Below are 24,166 nucleotides of genomic sequence, written 5' to 3' on the forward strand. Positions count from 1 at the left end.
GTATAGGAAAGTAGAAATAGGAAACAAAATACATGAAGGAGAATAAAGCAGGGTAACAAGTCAAACTACAAAAAAAAAAAAGCGCAAAGCTTTTCAGAGAAAGGAAGCTAAGACATGATTTGGAAACCCGTATAACCCCAACACCTCACAACTCCAGTAGACAGCGAGAGAGAAGAAACTTTTCCCCAACGAAGGGATGGTTTTAAATGCATCTGTAAAAATATATTATTTATAAAGAGACACTGAAGAGATTTACTAAAACTGTAAACAGCTGAGCTTCACGCAGGAGTTAAAAAAGATGCAAGATAAATTAGAAGGCTGGAAGCACTGTCAGATAAACCCATTATTGCTAGGCACAGGGGAAAAAACACCCAGTTTAGAAGGCTGGCTGCATACAACCATGCCACAACCATGGCTAATAAGGTCCACATTGCTACAGGTAGAACACATTTAACAATAAATTCCACATAATCCTTAAAAAGAGTCTAAATATCTTCAAAACCAGTGCAAGACAACACCCTGTGAGATCATACTGCAGGTGTCAGATGCCCATTCGCAAGCGGAAACAAAATATATCTGTAGTATAAAGTTTAAAAACCGTACTACCCCAAAGATGATTAAATGAATGAAGCACTATACAGAATCAGAAGAGAAACACCAGCCAGATTGAACAGGTTTTCTGTGATCCTCTGACTAGCATTACCTTTGAATCCTGAAACCATGCATGACAGCAGCGAGTATTCCAGGATCCCTGGGTCCGGAAGCAAAGCAGCTAGCAGCCAGCACACTCCCTTCAGAAGCAGGCCAACACTCAAGTTCCCAGCTGTTTCTATGTTTTACATTAAACCACCGCTGGCTAAAACATGCAAGATCCATTCCTGGTTTTAGAGTACCCTCAGCGACTGGCTGTACATTAAGTGCTCTGTTTGCAGGCTGCTTGCAGCTCCTTTTCCGAGGTCCTACTGATCTCCAGGAACTTCACAAGCAGCCCACGTACCTAACACACAGCTCTGAATTTCCGTTAGGGCAAGTACTGGAAGTTCACTGCTGCAAAGACAACTCCTTTTTTGGATCTGCTCTCAGATGAGGACGAAAGGGGTACAGAAGAAGGGCCTCTACAGGACAGAATGCTATGCATTTTCCCACCAGAAGTCTTTACTTATTTTAGAATTAACTTTAAGTTCACCTGTGATATTTTTGCCTTCCAGCTTTCAAGCAAACAATAATTTTGTAAACTTTATACAGTGACAACAGAAGATTAACTGAGAAAGACAGGTTCATCACCACTTCGCAGCACCTAACTCAAATCTCCCAAAGATTTCAGCAAGGATCTAATCTAGAAGCTCTACATGCACTTTTATGACATTGTAGAGTAATTAATCCGGTCCAACACAGAACTAGCTGTTAAATAAGACAGCTATAACTTTGTTATAAATCATTCCAAGCAGATTGCAGCAGAGGCTTGAATGCAAACTCTCAAATGCCAGATGATGCAAATAGTCTACTTACTTTGTCACCTATGATCAACAGCGACAAGTCACTAATATCCCAAGGTTAACTACCTGCAGTCGAGTTTTAACATGATTGTTTGTAGTATTTTCTTATAAATTCCCCTTTTTAATGCCGTGTTTAAAATTTTATAACAAATTCCCTCACATAAGTACATGTTCTGTTTGTTCAACTGGGAATAATGGCACTTGAAATATACCGTGTATTTCCCAGCTACAGAAATCACGACTGAATCACAGTCATGTTTCACATGCCAGAGACAAACACACAGGATTATCTTCACCAGAGAAGCAACTCATTTTAACAGCACTGCTTCTCTCAGCTTTTTTAACTAACCTGACAGGAAGAATTCTTTTAATACTTACTCAAAAGGAAACAGGTAGTGACACTGTACTTCAGTCTAGGGCTGAATTCCTTCCCATGTGGCCAGGGGAGTGAAATGGTGATAAATACAGCGAACCAGTGCTGTAAAGGCTGCCCTTATCACCACTTTGGTATTTTGGTCAGTTATTTTCATCTCTGTTGCAAAGCTCGTGGAACATAGCTAAACTGAACAAAGTTTCTGGGAATTAGTCAGTTAACTCCTACGACTATGCATAGTATTAACTTGCACAAGATAATCCCTCCCTCCTTCCACATCATTCCTAAGCACTACTCCTTGGGAATCAGGATGGATTTATTTTTTTTTTTATTCCATCTGAACATGAGGAAGAACTTCTTCCCTCTGAGGGTGATGGAGCCCTGGAACAGGCTGCCCAGGGAGGTTGTGGAGTCTCCTTCTCTGAAAACATTCAAGACCCACCTGGACAAGGTCCTGTGCAGCCTGCTGTAGGTGACCCTGCTTCGGCCGGGGGGTTGGACTAGATGACCCACAGAGGTCCCTTTCAACCCCAAACATTCTGTGATTCTGTGATAAGCCTCAAATAATCAAAAAAATTCTCCTGGAAGTAAAGAAGTTATTGCAGTTTGAGAATTTTCAAGGTAACATGAACTCATCCATTCAGCACAGCTGTTTGGAGCGGTGTCAAACTTCTGAAGGCAACAAGGTATCAATGGCGATACGACTGAATGTAGGGCTAGTGTAAATGCAGGATATTGTACTAAGTTTATTGAACACGGGGGTTTTCTTCATGCATGAACAAATTGCCTCACCAAATTGTCTCTGTGGACAAATAAACCAGCCCGGCTATGTTTTGTGCAACTGAGCTTGACTTTGTTGCACAAAAAAGAATGGTATGGGTGGGCTATACGGCTCTGTCTTACAATTGAGAAGATACCACAGGTCACAGTAAAATGAGCAATTGACTTCTCGTACTCTGTTTTTGAGTTTCTCATGTGCTCTCAGGCCTTCAAGATGAACTCTAAAATGTTAAGATTTTTTTCTTCTTTGGAAACAAATTTCTGTGATGGGGATTAGATTCTGCTTGCCTAATTCTTTTAGACCCCGGACAACACTGTGATTAAGTCATTCAAAAAAAACGATTTTTAGCTGGTTAAAATTCCTTGATTTGCTCTCAAACTATTTCTTTACTAATTGGTATGTTGAATACAAGACATCTATGATAAAGGCAGTATCTCTACCCTTAAAGTGAAAAATCTCTTCAGTGTGATTTGAGAATTCATCTACCCAAACATTAGATATTTATGAATATAGTATCTTCACATTTTGAAATTAAAAAACAAGTGTTCTTAATATATTCTTTCTTCCAGTATCAAAAAGGAAAGAAAACAAACAAACGTGGAGGGCTTTAAGTTCTTACTTGAAAGCTGTTCGACATGGCTGGTAAGTTTCCCTTTTTCCACAACACAAAACAGTTTTCCTTCCTCTGCCGAAGTTTTTCATAGCCCTGGCTGTTTTCTGCTGCATTTTATCCCTCTCAAGACAGCTCATATCCCAAATTTCAAATACAGACATTTCTACAGCACTGCAACACTGAACTGTCTCCTAGATAGCCTTGAAAGCAAAATACTTTTAAAGTTCATTCTTCCCAATGTGGAAGCTGCAAATATCCACTTGGGCATCTAATCATTCAACGCGTCAACCTTACAGACTAACATATCATTCACTGTAATTTCTGCATCTCAAGTACAGTCAGCAGAATCGCTACGCATGTCTGACCCTTCCTGAGAAGTGATGCTGCCATCGCAATCTGAGATAACGGTGCTGTCGCCTCCACGGTGACAAAAGAAAAGTTTACAATTCAGTTGGTGCAAGAAACCAAAAAATTTAAGAAACATTTTTTCCAGTATCAGGAATCAAATATATGTGATTCAACGCACACACACTTCACCATCTTTTTAACAGCCTAAGTAGTTTCAACATTCAAGAAGCAATGCTCCTCACCAAGTGCAGAGCAAAAGAACACACCGTCCACTCAGTGTTCTGAGCTTGACTCCTAAAGCCAAGCAGGCACAGTTTGCAGGGACACGAAATGGAATTCAGGGCCGCACTAGTATAACCGAGATCAGGTTATACTAGTTAGTTTCTCGAAACAGAGAAGCATGGGGGGGGTACCCCACCAGCTGGAGGATGCCTCACTTCCAGCACTTCCCGCTAGGCCTCGGCTGCTCGCAGGCTCGTACAGCCGCTGCCAGCACCGGGGAGCGCGGCCGAGCAGCGAGGGCAGGCAAACCCCGCAGCCGCCCGCGAGCGGCCCTCACGGCCAGGCCTCCTCCGTCCCTCAGCCGGGAGCGGCCGCCCAGGCGGGCCGGAGCGGGGCAGGGGCAGCGGGTCCCGCCGGGGCCGGGGCTCTCCCCGCTCGCCCCCGCAGGGCCGTGGCTCCCAGGGACGACGCGGCTGTCACTCGGCGCTGCGTGAAACTCTCCGGACGGGGCAGTCTTCCCCTCCGCCGGGACCCCGACCGCAGCCCGGCACCGACCTCCCAGGTGAGGGGAGGGCTGGGCGGCCTGGAAGAAACCACCTGGAAACGACGGAAAACGTCACGGACAGAAGCTCCGCTTGCGGAATTCTCCCGCAGAGCCCAGCCACAGGCAGAGGCACGGGGGGGAGCGGCGCGGCGGCCAGGCCGCAGGCAGCCTGGGGCGCGCTGAGGCGGCCGGGCCGACGCCGGGCGGGGTTCCCCAGCCGCCCGCCCGTCCGTTACTCGACCACCGGCCGCACGCCACTGAGGCAGCCGCTCCCCAGCCGCCACGCCAGTGGCCCGCCCTGCCGCTGAGACCGCGGGCACCGAGCAGCGCTGGCCGCCCCGGCCCCCCGCCCCCTGCGGCGCGGCGCAGAAAGTTTCTCGCTGCCAGACCCACGCGGCTCCCGCCCCCTGCGCCGGGCGGAGCGACAGCTGTCGCGCCCAATGGCACTGCGAGCGAGAGCCCCAGCGACCAATGGGAGGAGGCGGGACCCCCGGCAGCCGCCCGCGCGGGGAGCGCCTCCAGGCGAGCGGGCGCGGCCGCCGGCACCCCGACCCCGGCCCGGCCCCGCGCCGCCCGCCCGGCCGGCGGCCCCGCTGCCGCCCCGCTCACCGGGAAGCCTGGCTGCGCCTGCTCCCGCCGCGGGGGCCCGGAACTGGCCTCCTCTCCTCCCCGGCTTCTCCGGCGGGCCGGGCCGCGGGCGCCTAGCGGGGCTCCTGGCGGGCGGCTCGGGCACCCGCAGCGGCCCCGACCTCCTCTCCGCCCCCTGCCGCTCCTGCCGGGCCCGTAAACATCCCGGCATCCCCGAGGAGGGGGGCGGGGCGGCCGCCGGGCCCCGCCTCGCCCCGCTGCTCCCTCCCGGCCGGAGGCGAGGGGCTCGCGGCGGCCGCGCTCCCCCGGGACCGGTAAACGTTGTGAGGCGGGGGCCGCTCGTCTGCTGCGCGTCCGTGCTGTCGGGCGCGGTGGGGCCGTCACGGGGAGAGCAGCGCCGGGGCCCGGGCCCCTGGCGAGCCGCGGCTGGTCGCGGTGCGGCGCGGTGAGCAGCGCGGGGCCGGGACTGCGGAGGGCGCGGGGTGGCCGGCGGCGCGCGGTTCGTTGAGACGCTCGGCCCGCGGGGCAGCGGGCGCTGACGGGGGGTGCCAGCGGCTCGGACCCCCCACTGCTGTGCCTGGAGAAGGGAGAGCGGCAGGAGCAGAAGCGGGCAGCGTCCCGGTGGGTCCTGCCCCGACAGCTGCTACTGCTGCAGCAGCGCTGGTGTTAGGTAGATGAAAAAACACGGAGTTCCGGAACGCCGCTGGTTTTCAGGTTCCTGAAAGTTCAGCCCACTGCAGGATGAGGAAAAACAGGTTTCCCCGGTAAGGTTATGGGTTACTGTGGTGAAATGGCCCCTTCCTCTGGTGTGGAAACCCGCTGTAGAAGAGAGATCTCTGGCATTCCAGTGAGCAAACAGTAATTTAAATCTTATCTTCAATAATACCTATTTTTTCTAAAGCAAAGTCTCAGTTCAGTTCTCATAAGGGTTGGGTTTTGTTTTTTTCTTCCTTGTAACAGGTAAAGTCATGCTTGGTTTAAGTCTCTTGCAGAATGAACAGGAAATGAGCCAGTCTGTCCGGGAGAAGTCTGTGCACCTCCCTCTGTGCAGAATTACACTGCTGCTGAGGCAAAGTTTTAAGCTTTGAGAAACCTGCGGTGTGTTCAGTGATACAAAGTCTAACGAAGTTTGCAAGGAAGTTTTTTTTTTTGCTCGTTCTCATTTCTGTGATGTTAACATGTTTATTGAGCATTCTGCACATTTCCTCTTCATTGTAGCACTGGGTTATTTGATGTCGCTAGCCAAGTACAGTGACAAGGTGACCGCTCTGCCTGTGGAATCAGACATACCCTATAATCTTCCCTTTGAAGTCCATAGTACAGTCTGAAATAATAAATTGGAATAATGATTAAGAGATGTGTGGGGTTTTTTCGTGGATAAGCTATCTAGCAAAAGCAGTTTCTTGAACAAGAATTCCCTGGATTGTTTTCTTGTAAGAAGTGCGATACTGTACATTTCCCCACATACCTGAGAGTGAAAACTTGATAGATCTGCCATATAGCGTTAGGAAGTTACTCAAAAGAATTACAATCAGCAATTCCACTGGATGTTTCCCATCTCCAAAAGTCCATTTAGTCTCAACCAGACATTTAGTTGTGCGAGCCAGTCATGTATTTGCAAAACCTCTGACAGGAAAAGGAGGCATTGATGTTTGGTGTGTAGCTGACCACAAAGAATCAAGTCTTATTAGATATCTTTTTTTTTTTTTCAATTAAAGGCAAGAACTACCAGCTATTGCTCTTTTTCTGTATTCTCTCAGAGGGAAAATGAGCCGTTCACAATCACCAGGGGAGACCTAGGTAGCATTTAAAGCTTTCTCTACATTCATGTGTTAGAAGACAATAACCCAGAGCTTACTTGCCTTTTTGTCCAGTAGGTTTCTCACTGTTTTCCTTTGCTTAATCTGACTGGTTTGGGCCTTCTTGTCTTTCATCCTATTTTTATACTCGCTGTACTTACTTTCCTTCTTTTTCCTTGATTTTTTCCATGCTATTGTTTCACAGTACATTTCCATAATATTTTTACTTCTCTGTTTAGTTGCCTGAATCCGACGGCTACTTTAGCCTGATATTTCCGCTATCTTCTCTTTCCCATATTCCAACCTTACCCTTCTTAGAGGATGGCTGCTTACATTTCCTTTTTGGTGCTTGAGAATCAGAAAACCTAAAAGCGAAGAGGTTGCTTCAGTTAATTAGTCCATCATCATGACCAGGCAAAAAGCCTTTAATATAAATGTAACTACAGTAAGCCCATTAATTTTTAATTTGCAAAGTGATAAATCTTCCACATACCATGTAATATTGTCTTGAGACCTATGCTGTACAGATATTTATTTATAGAATTATGTTTACCTTCGCTTTTTAATGCACTTTTTCAGTTTGATAAATTCATCTATTATTCCCTGCAGTGGAGACTTTACATCAGATGGGATCAGAAAGGCCGAAGAGGCTCCAGAAGATCCAGCAGCATTAGGGATTAAGGAGCAGGCTTATCTCTGGCAAATGCTTCTCTTGGAGGCTGGAGGGGATACTGCCTAACCAGCTAGCAAAGGATTAGAGAAAGTAGACAAAGACATGCTGAAATTAAGGATCTGGGAGGGAGAACATGGCTCGTTCCCCAGGTCTTACCAACTTCTGAAGGGTTGCTCTACACCCGGAATCAAACAGGCCAGAGGCAGAAGGAATGAGGATGTCGCTGTTTGTCAATCAACGCTGCACTTCACTGGCCTTGCTATTTAGATTTATTTACTTATCAATATTAGTTTAAAAAAAGCCCCACCAGTCTTTTTCTGGTCATTGAAATAGGTGAATATATGTAACCTAAAATTATGGTCAGGGTTCAAGGATATCGAAAATATCAAATGATAACAAAGGATATTATGTGGAATGGCAATGTTACGCTTGGATTATCACTGAACTAAAAACCGGTGTCCTTTGCCAGGGCTGAGCTACTGGACTTAAAAGCAGCTAGAGACTGTTAGGTAACAATGTAAAAGTCAAGCAGGAACTCCAACGTTTAGACCTACTCCCTAGATGATTCCTAACTTGCTTTCCGCTATTATCCAGGCCTCCATACTTGTAGATTCTTGAGATGTTCATTAACAGAGTAAACTTCAGACTCAGGAAAAAGACAGCTTTCAAAATTTTAAAACTTGCAGGCAGAAGCGCTCACTAGGAGAGTGGAGGATGGGAATAGATGTCTTTGGGGTCACAGAGGTAGGAGCCTAACGTAACATCTCACTGGTTAACAATTCTTTAGGTTCTTCAAATCAATAAACTACAGGAAATTAATCAAAAGGAGCAACTGCTCTGCTGTAAGTCCTTGAAGCCTGAAAATTCAGACTTCGAGTTTCCCTCTATCCTGGTTCTTTGTTATTAACGGTAAAAAGGCTAGGATAGCTGCCTGTGACATGGTAGGGGAAATCAGAAAGGCTGTGATGGCAGGAGTAAAGAGAGAGATCAGTTATATCTGGCCTGGATAAATATTATTGTAGTTCGTTATACAGAACTTAAGCTTTTACACAACATAAATCAGTACATGGAGCAATTCATCAGAGGAGCTTGTAGAACTCCTGACGTGGACCAGGCAGGGAACAAAAGCTTTTTCAGAACTTCCGTATCAAAGACCCATTTCAGAATTTTGATCATAATATATGCAAATTCAACACCCTTGTAGAAGTGAAAAGGCCAAATAAATTTACCATAGCAACAGTGAATGTTGAAAAGAGGACTACCTAAAATCAAGGAAGTTTGTTAAAAGTAAATTAAAAGGAATAGCTAAAGGGGGAAATGACCTGTATTAGAATTTCTGAGTGAGTATCTGTCATCTGTCAAAGCCAGTAAGAGGACCTCAGAAAGACTAGCAGAACTGTACGTAGCAATAAAGCATAATATTGAAAGCAAAAAGGCAGTCCTGAAAAAAAATTATGTTCAGATGAGGAAAACAGAAAATAGCAAAACCTCTGGCAAGCTAAATGTAAAACTGTAAAAGGCAAGCCAAAAGCGTTGGAAGGAAAATGTTGGTAACGGTAGAACACTTTATTGTATAACCTCTTCCAAACACGTCAGAAGCAGGAAGCCTGCTGTTGTAGACTTTGCAGGGCCAATAAATTATCATGATACTAAGATAGATGGATTCAACAAAGATAAGGCTAGAAAAATTATTTGTTTGCTTAGGCAGATATTATGAGAGATTTCTACAGGGGGTCCCTTTATACCACACAAACCTATTTTTGGCAAGGTGTGTGGAAAGGGTGAGCTTGGATGATATAAGATTCCTGTATTTTAAAAAATCTGCTTCACAAAATCTTCTATAAAGCTTCTTACAGAAGTTAAGCTGCCCTGCAATAAAATTAAAGGCCCTGTACTTAGCTAATAACTGATTTCAGATAGGAAAAAAGGTACTAATATATAGTCCATCTCCACAGTGGAGGGAGGTTTCTACTAGAATCTCATAGGGATGTGTGCTGGGTTTATGTACACTGAGTAATAAATGAGACAATAAGATAACCAAGTTTGCCAGTGGTACCAAATGATGCAGGATAATAATAAAAAAAAACCCCTAGAATTGGAAAACGTGTGGGAGGGATGAAAAGAAAAATTAATGGTGCGCAAAAACGTCTGTAAGAGGAAAAATGCATGGAAAGCTTCGGCTTACACATAAGATGACTGAGAGGACTGAAGGGGGATAGAAGATGGATATGTCAACTTATGAAAGGCATAGAGAAGATAATTGTGATTGTTATTGATTTATTTATTAATATTGATAAAAGAATAATTATTCCGTATCTCCCTTAATGTAAGAATTGGGTGGCATAAAGTGAAATTAGTAAGTAGATTTTTTAAATGAAACAGATGAAAGCACTTTTCTATATGGTGACTGCTTGAAATATGCAGGTGAGAAGTATGAGTGGGTTAAAAATTTCACAGAAAAGACCATCAATAACCATTTAAACCATAAATGAAAAAAATACGAGTATGACCTTCAGGTTCAAATCTTTTTAGTGTTCAGACAACAAATGCCAAGGAATGTGATTGCTTTATGCTGTTTTCCAGAGGTGATTTTGTTCCCCGTCTTACAGGGATGAACTGTGTTCTAATGAAAATGGAGGTATTCTTTTTCATATAAATATTGACGTTTTTAAACATTGTGGAGATTGACCATGGAATTGTATATTTAAAACAGGGCTTCTAAACCTGGAGGCTGACAGCTCAGTTTCAAGTGACACCAGAGAGCCCTGAACCCTTAGCAGTATTGCTGGGCAGGAACGTGCGGCTGCATAGAAAAGTGTGAGAAATATTGTGTTTAAGAAATCTAAAACCATGGCAAAATTTCACTAAGAAATAATTATCACAATGCAGACAGTGAACAAGTAACTAACTGTGTCTATTTTACACGGCCAACAATAATTATTTAAAAAGCTGATTGTTCTAAGTTTTGAATTCAGTATTTTGAAGCAGAGATATTTTAGTCATTCTTTCATTTAGGGTCGCAAAAACATTATTAATAGAATATACCATTTCCAGTTCCTCTGTAATTTTTTTTCATGCGCTGGAAACTTTTGCCATCTATGAAAAACAGAGTATGGACACCAAAAGTGGGAGTCAGCTGAAAATTATACTACTTCCAGATTGAAAACTGCCAAAATAAAATCTAAAAGACGTTCATCCAGCCAAAGATCACTGAAATAACACAAAATAAGGCACAGGTATAGGAGATTCAAACAACAAAAGTTAAAAGAGGAATTTCACCAGTAGGCACTGGTGAGCGTAGTGAGCATACCTAGGCCTGACAGGAAGCCTAAGAGGTACTGTAGAGTTAATAATTACGACTTAGAACTTTTGTGATTTGTGGAGCTGCGTTCAGGATTTGGCAGAAGGGGCGTGGGAGTGGCACCACGGCGCGGTCGGTGGTTTCTGTAACAAAGACCCACACAGGAGAGGGCTCTGCCAGACGGGGGTTGCTGGGTTTTCCCGGGTGCTACCCTGCCTCGCACGAGGCGTGACCATCGCTCGCTGCAAGGCCTGGCTGCAGCAGGGTCATGCCTGAGGAGCTGACACCAGTTTTGCTCCATCCGTTAGCAGGCAGTCTTGCCACGGCAGCAGCACGGGCAGTACGCCCCTCTGCCACCGCACTGACCAGGTGACTTTTCCATGGCTGGCAGTCTATCTGTTTCTAAACCTGAATGTCTTGGTTGGCAAGGCAATGCCTGTTGGTACAACTAGCCTCTTAAGACTGAAGATTGTTCTTAAAAATTGTGATTTTAAAAATACGTCCTCTGTGCAATACATTTTCCTAAAATTCTGTGCTATGTACGCGATCACTCTGAAGTATGTTTCTCTTTTCCAGAATTTTCCTTTGCTCTATCACACTGTTATTTCCATGTGTTTTTATAATACATGTATTTTTGTTTACCTGTAGGAAGAAAATATTTGTATGTTTACTGCTGTTACCACAATAAGCCCAACCTAGCTTGGGCACTAGTGAGGAAGAAGAACAAAGTTCGGTGCAGGGTAGTTGACACTAGGCGTGTGTCATTACTGGACAGCCTATTCCACCCGCTCCATTGCAGCTAGATGAGCGGGCTTTGGATTCGGTAACACCCTGGCCCATCCACGTCTTCCTTCAGTATGTCCTGGCATATTCCTAGCATTCCCCATGTTCCTTGAGGGCAGGGCTACTCTCCCTCGTTTTAGAAACTTCGGTAATGGACTACCCAGCTGGCAAATTCAATTGCAGTTTAGAGATATTTGTACTGTGCTCGAGTTACACATGATAGTAATGACTGTTCAAGAACCCAGCAACAGACATACTTGTCTGTATTACATCTTACCTCAGTTGTTCATATTTAACAAATATTTATCATAAACCCTTATGCATCAAGATACTGTTCTTCTAAAGATCTTTTTTTTTTTTGGCCAGGACATCCTCTATATCTATCTAAAGGTCCAATCCATTTGGACCTCATAAATTTCTTGGCCTCATGAATGCTATGGCAGTGAACCTCTAATCAGTGACTGAGAAATATTCCCATTATATATTTTTAATTTTCCACCTTGTAAGTTAATTGATTACCCTGCTCTGAACGCCAGAATCTGTCTGCTAGTTCATTTTTCCAACTGTAAAAATTATATAACTTGTATCTGGCAATAGCCATTCATACATGAGGTTCTTTCACAGAAAAACAGAATCTTACTCACATAAAAGAAAGTCTTGCAGAAGCAGGTAAGCCTTTCAGCTTCCAAATAATTGTTATGTCTGTTTGTCCAAGGCAGTAGTGTTTACGATATGACACAGGATTAGAAACTGCATTCAAGTCTATAAACATGTACTTGCCAATAAAACCTATAAACTGTATATTTGGTGTCACTGAGGTCCAGATTCTTAGCTAGTATAAGTCAGCATAGCTGCTCTGACTTCAGTGGAGTCATGCTGATTTACACAGCTGAAGACCTGGGCCTTAGCTGTTGTGTCTGGGAATTTTAACCAAAAAACCAGAGAAAAGTCAGTAAAGTTTGTCCTTTCCTTCAGTAAGTCATAGCTGCCAGAAACCATGTTAGGCCTGAGTCATTATTACTGTAAAACTACAACACAAAAATTCAGTAAGTTATTAAAGAAAATCGACGGCTGTTACCTTTTAAGTCAAATAAAATAAATATCCAATATGCAGAATCACATTAGCTTCAGTGGTGTCTAGGAAATGAAGAAGTAGTGTCTAGAAAATTCGCTGAAACCTTAACTATAGCTTTTATTTCCTCCTCCCACCTAAGTCCTTGGGTAGATCAGACATCCACACTGATTTACTCTCAGTGTTGAATCCCTGAGGAATCCATAGAAGCAACTTACTGTTTTTATATAATAACACGAGTAAAATTTAGAAGAAAGTTCATGAAGCCACAGACCTCACGGAGGTGCATGTTCAAATGGATGATGTTCTGCACTGCATCTTACCAGGTGGTACAATTGGACAGCTATTAAAAATGCATAATTAAGATCGTCATACCCGAGTTCAACAAAACGTACACCTTTATAGAAAGGCAGCCTGAGCTTCATGATTACTTAAACACCATTTAGAGCTGACATTTAGTCCCGATACAAGACAAAAAGGTGTATACATTGCACGTAGGCTCTTTGCCCATAGATTAATATGTCTTCACAAATGTTCTGCACTCCAGTGTTACTCAAGAAGTTCTGTTCAGATAGCTTTATGCAGTCTTCCCATATAAGCTCGACCAAATTTCCTAATCTCTTGTTCCAGCCTTTCAGGTGGAAATAAAATGAAGATAAAACAGCATTCATTCTCCTAGCCTCCTTTCTCTTAGCCCATGTCACAACTAGTTAGAGTGCAGCTCTTCCAAACAAGAATTGTCTCTCACCATGTCTTTGCACTTTGCCTGGTAGAAGGGAGCCTATGCCTGTGCTATAATGCAAATGAATAATAATTTATGATGATGTTGGAAGGGTGTTGACAGAAACAGAGCTAACGGCACTAGTGGGGAATAACTACATTTAGCATAAAAATAACTATTGTCAGTCAAAAAAAGCAAAGTTAATTTCCAGTCTTTAATCTTTATTAGCCGTAACTCCCAGTAGAAAGAACATGATTTTCAGCGGTAATTTTGCTATAATAAGGACTGCAGATTTTTTCTACTGACTTCAGCAGACTTTGGAGCCAGCGTTAGAGAAAAAAAATCCACAGAACAAGTGAAATAAATATTGTTGGCATTTTACAATAAAATGGGAGTGCATTTTATAGGTGGCTAGCAGCTTGTAATTACCCTTAGTAAAACTAATCCTTTCCCTGTGCTTATTAAAATGTTTCGTGTATCAGCAAGCCCTGAAAAAAACTCGCCACCAATCTCTTAACTTGCACTAAAACTGAGAAATGTCCACTTGAGTCATAGTTCCCAGTGCCAGTCCTGTTTCTCTGCCTGCTATTGGAATTCAAAGCCTCTGAGGGAATTAAAACTAACACATTAGTTCCTAATTAAATCCAAAAGGGATGTGAAATGTAACCAAATAACTTTATAGTATTTCTTGGGAATATGGTCTCAGGAGGATAAGAAAAGAGCAGTAGCTTTCAGTTAATGATTCTCCTCTTCTAGCACACAGAAAACGTCTGCAATGTTCTTTTGACCCTTTTTAATTTCTTCAAGGGGAGCATTTGACTCTTCAAGCTTCCTCCTGCAAATATATTTTTAAAGTTGCTGCAGGTTTGTAATAATTTAGTAGGATAAAGAAGTACAGTCATTACTATTGCAGTCCTTTTTTCTTCAATTAGTATTTCTAATCACATTAGACATGTTTTCAGTATCCAGAGAGGATGCCTGATCCCTACAGCTATCGTGAACCATTAACTTTAATTAAAATTTACAAGTCTAATGTTGTTACATCTGCTAAAAGCATTAACTGCCATGTTAATTACCAAAATGTTAATGTTGCGTTAAAATACAAATGTTCCCTTTTGACAGTTCATCTGTGGTTTAATTATTTATTTTTGGTAGAATATCTCCTAAAAAAAGAAAATGGCATAAAAGCATAAATGGTGGCTGAAGTAATGAGACATGATGGGAAAACTTCATCTGAATAGCAAACTTAATACTTTAGAATACCAGTTGTTAGCAAACTTGTTTGTGTTCTTTGCTCCATCTAAAATAAATACATGGTGCTTGTGTCATGTCTAGGATGTTCTTTATAACTGCAGCACATTATTTTGCTGTTACTTTGTAGGGATATCTAATCTGCAGGACGCAGTTCTTAAATCTCTGTAGCTGAGCATTGTCATTGCTTTGGCCCTACAATGAAACTTCCCTCAAAACAAGACTGCAGGACTTCACATCAAAAAACTTCTATTGAATTTCTGAAGATTTCCCCATATAACTAATTTCAGAATAGATTTACAAAAGGAGATGTGTAGAACTCAGTCCTAAAGATGCTGTACTCACTATCCCAAGAGTACAGGATCGAAGTGTAAGACTTTGTAAATCACTACAATTAACAAGGTATAGCAAAGTATTTGCAGTAATTCGTCTAAAGAAAACAGAAATCTCCGGTTAAAAGCTGTCGCTATATTCCACGGTAAGATTCTCCTCTATCACATTATTCTTAAAGGCATGTCATTGAAATGAACAAATGAGAAGGTTCTGACAAACCAGTGTTAAATATAGTTATTACATGTTTCCCTCATGTTGAATAATTATTTTAATGGCTGAAGTTAACAGTCTGCCAAGTAATTTCTTAATGTGATTGTGAATAGGTACTGTTAGATTTCATACCATAATCTATTTTTCTAATTTACGTGAGGAAATCTTAATTTAGCTTGTAGATCTTCTATGTTACACATCAAATGCACATTCCTCACTATACCCTGTTGAATGTTGGAGCTAGGTAGCTGTTTAGTGGCAAGTGCATAATTGGTTTTGTATGGTGGGGGAAAACATGTTTTTAAAGATCAGATGGCCAATTCACAAATTTAGACAGTTTATTAGAATAACAAAATTTAAAAATTTTACAAGTCACAGTGTTCAGAATACAACATTTCAAATTACTGTTCCACGCTTATTTTAGCAGCTTTTAAAGAAACTAGAGCTACAACTTCCTTCTCATTATCTGAAAAGGACAAATTCGCACCGACTGCTGCGAGTTGTCAGTGGACTGTCAGCTAGCAGGACAGCGTGTATAGCAGAACACGTCTTGCTTCACCACAGACAGCCCTTTGCAGCTGCATGGTGGAATTAGGTAGTTCCACTCATAAAATAGGGGCTTCCATATTTAGAGCTCTTATTAGACAGAGGCGTTGTACCATTCTAATTGGATTCTTGTAGCAGAAAAGTTGCATTCAGTTGTCTTTTCAGATTAACACTGTAGAATAATGCTGCAATAAAGCACCATTTGTCTTCCACAGAGTTTGGAGGACTTGTTTGCATATCCACTGCAAGGCCTTAAATAAAAGACCATCGAATGGACTGGTCTGAAGCACAGAAAAGCTCTGCAGTCTCACAGACCTTCAGAACCAAAGTTGGGCTGAAAGTTCATGGAATCTATCCTCATCTCGGGGGGGGGGGGGGGGGGGGGGAAGATGACCAATTTTCAAGCTTAGACAGTGTAAAAACTAAGTTATGGCTAGTTACGTTCTTGTAGATTTGAGCCATACTGCATTCACATCCAGTAGGACTAGTGATAAGACTTACTCTGGTGTGTTCTGATCCCAAGGCTTTTTAAAATACTACTTCAAACAGAAAATATTTCCATTTAAAAATAAAAGTTGTTATTATTTTGAAGGAAGTAGCAAGTTGCTAAAAAAATGTTTTCTAATAGTCTGCCAGAAGGCAACCTATCTCCTGGGCTTTGTTTGCTTGTGTAGATTTCCTTGCCTGCAGCAATACTTTCTTAAAGTCAAGTTTACAGAAACTTTTGTCTCTCCTGGGGAGATGAATACCTTCCAAAGCTCATTATTTATTTGGGAATATTCAAGCATGCTAGAAAAGGCAAGTAAGTACTTCAAATGATTCATTTGCAATTTACCTGATACTAACTTTTGTGTTGCAGAGCTCTAACTTACATAACTTCTTGCAAAGTTCTGTGTCACCAGCAGTCTTGGAGCATGGAATTCAGCTCTCTCTTCTGGAGTCTTCCAGTTCTTACAGCATGGGGAAACTGCCTGACTCCTTTTTTCCTGCAGAAGAATAGAATCGTGTTTTTTATTTGGTGCTTGTGGCTGCTGACTTGACTGTCGTTATAAAGCAGAGCGTGAAGGAGAGTGCTGTGCACCCACTGAGACACACAGGCAGGCAAGAAGCTTCCCTTTTCACTTCTGCAGCTATCATAACTCCTTTTATTATGTGAAATGCAAATTAATCCTGCTGTACCATGCCCACAGAGTAGCTCCAGCAAAAAAGTTGCCTTTTCTCAGTCATTCTGATTAAGGGAATGCAGGATATTATTCAAGGAAGTGGCATTAAGGAAACAACGGAACACCTGCAGTCAACAGGTTCTCATTTGTCACAGAATGTGCACTCAAAAAACCCCAAAAATAATTCGTGTTTAATAGCTATGCCTGCCTTAGAATTTGCATATCTTCATTCTGTGCCTACTTTTTCATCTTTTTTCACAGTGCATATGCTATTAAATCAGAACTTTTAAGAGATTTCTCTCATTCCCTTCACCTAACTTTTGGGTGGAGGATGGTTGTCTGAATACACTGTAATAGCTGGCAGCCTAGTCCACCGTCCACTGAAAAACTGCATTATTGAACTGTAAAACAGTGGAGTCTTATTATTAATAGTTCATTAAAAGGCCAATGTAAGAGCGTTCTTTTATGAACTCTTTCAAAAGATATGTTCACAACAGTTTTTATCAGACAAAACATCAAAAGGCAAGCTGCATAGTTTTGCTGTGCATAACTTTTTGATAAGAGGTACTAAAAAGCAGCAACAGACTCTACTTCAACAGTAAACCTTGTTTTGACCTTTCTTGTGAATATACTTACATTCTTGAATGAGCATAGCGAAAAGCACTTCATTCTTAGGGTTAGTGGCATTCTGAACATCCCTCTGTTGCAGAATTTCTGTTGTTATAAATCTGGATTTACTTTAAAGAGAACAATATTGAGCACACACACCTGACTGCGTCCACAGAGGAGCTCCGATGTATGGGTACATACAACCATACCTAGCACCAAGGATCTGATTTATATGGGACTACACTATTGGCGTGTTTAATTTGGGCACGATTTATGTACCATCCAGTACAATACAAGTTTCTGGTTCATTATATGTATGCATCTGTGTTTGTCTATATATATATTTGTGTGTGTGTCATACACACATGTGTATGTATCTGTATATATATTTATATAAAATATTCTGTGTATAATTTTAATTAGTATATCATAAATAAATATGGTAGACGTCTTCTATTAGGTCAAGGAATACTGAAAACAAAACTTTAAATTTCAAAAGTGAAATCTTGGCTCATTAAAGCTAACGGAAATTTTCATTCATTTCTCTATGACCAGGATTTCCCTTCAAAGACTGCATTTCCACCTAACATCGTGCTTTCTGTTTTAATTGCTTATTCTTCTGCAACTACCTGAAATAGTATTCTAGCACTGGAACAAACACTGTTTACTTGACATTTAGCAGACATCTCCATCAGTCATTTTTCAGATCTGAAGCTTATGGAACTGTAATGCTTATGCTTATAAATATTTGCGTATTAATTAATATTATTAATATGCTTATGCTAATGTAATTCTGGACTCTTGAAAAAACATAGCATCAACTGCATAAGGCAGTGCTTTATTGTTTAGAAAACAAGTCTTTTAGACTTTTAAACAAATCTTTGTTCTCCATTTCACATCTTAAACACTGAAATCTTCATAATATCTCCTCGTCTGCTCTAAACTTTAGAGCCTCTCAAGGCAAATGTGTGGGAGTAATTTCACCTTTTCTGTGTAGTCTCACAGGAACAGTGTTAATCGCTCTTCTGTAAATATCTTATACTTAGTGTACTCAAAAATACTCTGATTAGCTCAAGACTTCTTGTGAGCTATTTCATTCTCACAATCTGTAAATTTGTACGTATCTTAAGATCCATGCCTTATGGTCTTTTAGAGTGTACTTTTATATTATTTTTGTATCTTCCTATGTAATCAATTATATGGTTATATACTGTTACATACTAAATTTTCAGAGTTCATGGAGAAAATACTCATACAAGCACTTCTGTTAAGCACTGACATATTAGAGTTGCTACAAGATCTGAAAGCAGTCCCATGCCCTGTTTTAAAATTGAACATTATACCGTGTATTTTCCATGTATTCAAATACGTGCAGCAAGGGGACAATATAACCAAGTGTGGGTCGGGTACAGGTAGTTCAAGCATACAGTTCATACACAATTTAGGTATTCTGATACGGTGGAATTTAATGATAACATTGAAACTGGATGCATGAAACTTGGTGATATTTTACTATCTGCAAGCTGAACCTGCAAGTTAAGTGACTCCTATTATTTACTAATGATCAGTTTAATGTAGCATAATGCATCTGCAGTGTTATTAGATAAACATACACATACAAACTTATTAAAAATCAAATACCTAGTTTTAGAACATGCATGCAAAAATACAAACATATATACTATCATTAAATATTCCAATTAAATATCTAGAAATGTACCAGTCTTTTTTCTATAAACTTCACCCCTGTTGATGGATAAATGTATTCAAGACCCATCCTTAGTGCCTTATGTTTCTTGTGTCTAACCAGTCTCCCCCATCTGTCTGATTTGTTCTTTTAATCCTGCCTTATGCAATGGAAGACAGGAATCTCTGGTGGGGTTTCCTTTGTGAGTGAAAAATGGAATCTATAGTTTTTGTTCCAGATACCTCCACAAACCACTGTTTGATCTGGCATGACACTACAGCTGAAATTGAATTTGGAGGCTTCCTGGACTGCTTTCCCTAAAAAAAATTCAAAAAATGTATATGAATGGAAACTTTGCTCCAGAATATCCAATTCACGTTAAATCAGAGCAAACCACCAATTATTTTCCTACTCCTGTTGCTGCTCACTTGCCCTTTTTTTCCCTAGTAAAACATCATTTCAATTACACACAAGCTGCTGAGTGAAATCTATATAGGTACGCTATCCCCTGCTGTTCACTGATGACACCAGTGTTCAAAGGATGTTATTGCTCTTTACCTCCTTATTCCATCTGATTTCCTAAAGGCTCACAATTCAATATTCCACAAAAGTCAGGTCGCCAGAGATAATTATTGTAGCCTATTAAGTTACTAAATTATGACTTTAAAGATATGGACTAATCTTTAACTAAACAAACATCAAAGAACAGAACTCCAAATAAATCAAACAAGGTGCATTAATTTGCCCAGAAAAAGACTTTCCCATTGTCAATATTTCCCACAAGTAAGAACAAGTAGTCATGAATTCAGGAAGATAATTGTACTTGTTTGGCTGTTTTTTATTCTAAAAACATGACTTGGAATTAGTATCATTGCTGTTTTAATCTTTTCGGTACCTTTTAATTTCCATATCATTCATTTCTAACTGTGGCCAGGCAGCATTATGAAAATCTGCCTACCTCTTCATTCCTACTGAAAACAGGCAGTATGTAGGGAAACATATAGATAGGATTTTTAATTTAACTAATAAACTGAACAGAAGACACCCAGTTTCCCAGTACTACATTTTGCGACAGGTAGTTCAATAGCAACGTTAGAAGTGTGGAAGAACCAGCCTCATATTCAGCTTTAGGTCTTCTGCAAGAACAGAATGAAAGGAGGACGTGATTTTGGACTGAAAATCTGATAATCCTCACTAGATCCTGATTGTCAGTGAAAAGGAAAGTGTACAAAGCCTTTAATAAAGTAACACAGTTTTATAGAACTGGGATACAGAAAATATTTCTGTATCCTCTCTAATGCTCTTCTAGGTTTCTTTTTCATGCAAACTCCTGTTTTCTGCTTATATTGCTCAGAAGAACATATGTTATAACTTTTCATTCTGTTGAAATTTTACACCTGCTTAAAAAGAAGTGGATAAACCTCAGTGGTGTTGAATGGAAGGTGTTAAACCTCAGGAATAACCAGATCTTCTGGTATGAGCTGGAACTTTGTTCTTGGAAAAATCTGAGGAGAAGAAGGACATCCATCTGCTTCTTGGCTACAGAATGACAATGACCCAACAAAATGTGATGTAATGCAAAGACATTTAAGGCAATGATAGGACACAATGGGGACTGTATATTCAGAGATTATAACCAGTAACATTTTACAAAGCTAATACAGTCTCAGGTGGAATATTTCAAGAAATTCTTTGTCATCCCTTTTCAAGGAAGTTTCATTCACATTGAACCAGATTAAAAGAGAAGCCACTGACATTACTGAATGAGTATTATTTTATCAGAGTAGCATAATTTTTGTCTTCGGCTTGAAAAAGAGACAAGGAAATGAGGAAAGACTCCTCAGTTTAGTTTAGCAGGCCAGTGACAGAACTGGAATGAAAAGCAGTCTATTTGAACCCCGTACCACTCACCTTAGAGTCCATAAAAATGGCCCTTCATAGTTGTAGGGTTTCCTCGCAACATATGACAGAGTCCAGAGGAGTTCACAAAAACTTTGCTGAATTGAGAGGGTGATACTAAAGATAAAAAAATACTGAGAGGGTCTATGGTCAGAAGCAATTATTAAATCAGCTAGCTTAACCTATATAACAAAGCAAAACTTTTTTTTCCGTTTGGGCTGCTGCCTCCAAAGCCCCGCTCCAATCCTCTTGAACCCTTGCCACTGTGTTAATAAGTTCCAGAGACCACTGGGAGCAAGGTTTGGAAACACATCAGCAGATCAACTGCTTTCTGAAAACTGAAACCTTTGTTTCAAAAACACATTCAGTACAAACTGACTCACAGAAGGCCTGAAGTTAGAGCCTTGTTCTTTCTTTTCTGTACTCAGTCCAAGCAGAGAAAACTTGGAGAAAGATTGGTTTAGTGATCAGGATATAAATAAACAGAATGTGTGTGAAACATTGGTATGCATCTGCACTGACACAAGAAAAAAAATTAACATTCATTCGAAGCTTCTTCTGCTTTCTGACAGGTAATAATGATTGTTAATGGGACTGACATTTCCGCTGTAGAATCAAAACATATTCTTCAAAACCTATTGCATAATTAACATTACTTACACACAATTCACATCAAATAACATCAAATTAGAAAGACTTATGGGGCTAGAGAGCAGCATCCTGAAAAGCATCTTGTCCAGGTGTTGAAAGTGAGCCCTGATAACATACCCAAGGCCATGCTGGGTTGCTTCTCTCCGTCACGGAAGTCCTCATTGTATTCTGCCATTGCTAGTAGTAAAAGGTTGCACACACGAATACAGGATTTTCAGGGACTCGTTTCCTTTCCGTACATTTTCCCAATGAAAAGAGTAATGGATTACCCATACAGAGGACACGTTGCTGCATCTGGTAATCTGTATGAAGTGGCAGGAGAGGCAGGAGCAGTCTTCATGTCTTCTTTACCCACCTGATTACTGGGATGGGGTTGCCCGAGCAGCCCAAGGTTAGGGAAGACAAGAAAGGAGTTTAAATTCTTAATTTCATTGTATCCTTACCAAATCAGGTACTTGATGCAAATTGTCCTCTAAATAAGCTTCTCACTCATTTTCTAGGACAGAGACTGATCTATGCACACATCTATGTGCAGATACTTTCAGAAGCACTGTACCTACTGCATATACGCGTTTCAGCCGTGTCCTGACTGTAAGCCAGAGGAAAGACTGATGCAGAGTCAACTGTGTGGCTTCTTTGCAGACCTGGAGACACGACAGCCTGCAGCAGCTTTGAGGATCCAGAGACATGAAGGCCTGCAACAGCTTCCCAATGAAGCAAGAAGGCAAAAAGCCTGATTACTGTTAATGTGGAGCTCAGTCATTACAGGAGCATCATTACATGCTGTAGTGCCTGAGCGATGACCTGGGAGGTGCCTTCCAAACCTAGAATTTGTACCGTTGGGAGGAACCTTGGAGACAATAACCCAATTGTTTGTTCTTCTTTGCAGACTCTAAGAAGGAACTTGACATCTCGTTTGGGTTTGCAGTGGGAGGTGGAGGGGGAAGGGAGGTTGCTATCAAACAGTTGTTAGAAAAATGCTAAATAAAGGGTCTAGGTAAAAAAAGAACCTTATTCTACAAACTTTGATGTTTCCAAACATTGATTGTGAATTGAACAAGAAAATAATAAAGCAAGCTGAAAATGTGCTGTCAGGACTTTTATAACACCAGGCTTTTTTATGATTTTTTAATGTTCTGATGACAGATATATGAAAGTGAGTGCAAAATGTACAGAAGACAGAAAATAAAACCTCACTGTAGAATTTGCATAGACAAAGAAGAAAGTATCGTTTCCTAGCACTGACGACAGCATAAGCACGGAGTAACTTTCAGGAGAATTATTTTTGCAAAACACCAGAATTTTTTTCACATGCTTTGGCTGCTAATATGTCATTGTTAAATCAAAGAGTATTTTTATTTTTCTTACAGGCATGTAGAAGAGTTAAGAAATGTGAAGCAAACTGTAACACTACCAGTAAGGCTTTTAAAAAAATAAAGTAACTTGTTTATATTATGCCTCTAGATCAAGTCAACAGATAAAATAGCCTACAGATTTCCACACAGTACATGAGCACAAAATATGGTGATTAAATCTTACATGAAAGTTTATAGAAAAGTGTAACTGTATCTGACATCTCAGTTTATCACTTTTTGAGGATTTATGCAGGAGATAGGTGGTACACAAGTCATATCTTCTTACTGAATCTGAACAGCACTACATTTCACTCCATTTAGTATTTGTTTCTTCTCATTTTGCACACCAAACATTAAATAGCTCAAGCTAAATTTTAGGAAAATTGCATACGATGCTTTCTTAGAGCTGAGGGCTTGTCTAGAGCATGTTATTCCAGACTACCTAGAGTTGATTAATCCATGCATGGATCACTCAAGTATAGAGACATGTTATACTGTGTTGGGAAGTGATTTAGGGTTTTGCTTATTTAAAATACTGTATTTATAACACATAGAAATGGGTCTAAACATATGTTTTTATTTGGACATCTACAATTCAACTGCAACTGTATACTGAAATCAATGTCACTGTTGAAAATAATCATAATATTGCATTAATCTTCACATACATTAAATGGTTCTAAATTGGAAGTTGAATGTCATCTTGCTAGCAGTTAATCCAACATATTGTTTCTGGCTATCATTTGTCCATAAGGTGCTATAAGCACCACAGTAAAATCCAAAATACAGTATTGAAAGAAATGCAAGTTGAATTTCTATGCAAGCAATTTGATTTCATTGAGTGAAATTGGAGAGTGCCTTAAATTAGCAAGGTACCACACCACAACTCTAGTTCCTACAATCAGTCAGCAACGATCATTAATCAAGCTATTGAATTTTCATTTTAAGTACATTAATTTTTGCCTCCAAATAATATACTCTGTGTCAGATACTTCTCTGCCATATTCCTCGGATACAGTGTTTGTATGGCTTCAATATCCCACTATATTTTACTTCTTTTATCAAGTTGTATGACATCCTAGATACTTTGGGCACTTACAGGGATACAAATATCAAATTACATTCCATTGTCTACAGCAACAAATTTG

The 24,166-nt window shown here is 40.8% G+C and overlaps 1 protein-coding gene and 1 long non-coding RNA gene across 5 annotated transcripts in view; one reads left to right on the forward strand and one right to left on the reverse strand.

The window, feature by feature from the left end:
• NEK7 (NIMA related kinase 7) overlaps window positions 1–5,192 on the reverse strand; it is an 83,607-nt gene extending 78,415 nt beyond the window's left edge. The window contains exon 1 of one of the 2 annotated variants that reach the window (XM_075422312.1): window positions 4,987–5,192. The gene's annotated coding sequence lies outside the window, so the exon portion shown is untranslated. Of the gene's footprint in view, window positions 1–4,430; window positions 4,505–4,986 lie in introns of those variants that run through there. The other variant, XM_075422314.1, reaches the window with a different exon arrangement.
• A 14-nt stretch (window positions 5,193–5,206) lies between these two features.
• Window positions 5,207–22,769, forward strand: LOC142361570 (uncharacterized). 3 transcript variants are annotated; one of them, XR_012764184.1, is made up of 2 exons: window positions 5,207–5,410; window positions 16,514–22,769. It is a non-coding gene; the product is annotated as an uncharacterized LOC142361570 (long non-coding RNA). The 3 variants fall into 3 exon arrangements; XR_012764185.1 differs by having other exon boundaries at window positions 22,164–22,769; XR_012764186.1 differs by lacking the exon at window positions 5,207–5,410 and having other exon boundaries at window positions 16,057–16,755; window positions 22,164–22,769.
• Window positions 22,770–24,166: the final 1,397 nt, after the last annotated feature.

The sequence above is a fragment of the Opisthocomus hoazin genome, chromosome 6 (genome assembly GCF_030867145.1).
Source record: "Opisthocomus hoazin isolate bOpiHoa1 chromosome 6, bOpiHoa1.hap1, whole genome shotgun sequence".
Classification (NCBI taxonomy): domain Eukaryota; kingdom Metazoa; phylum Chordata; class Aves; order Opisthocomiformes; family Opisthocomidae; genus Opisthocomus; species Opisthocomus hoazin.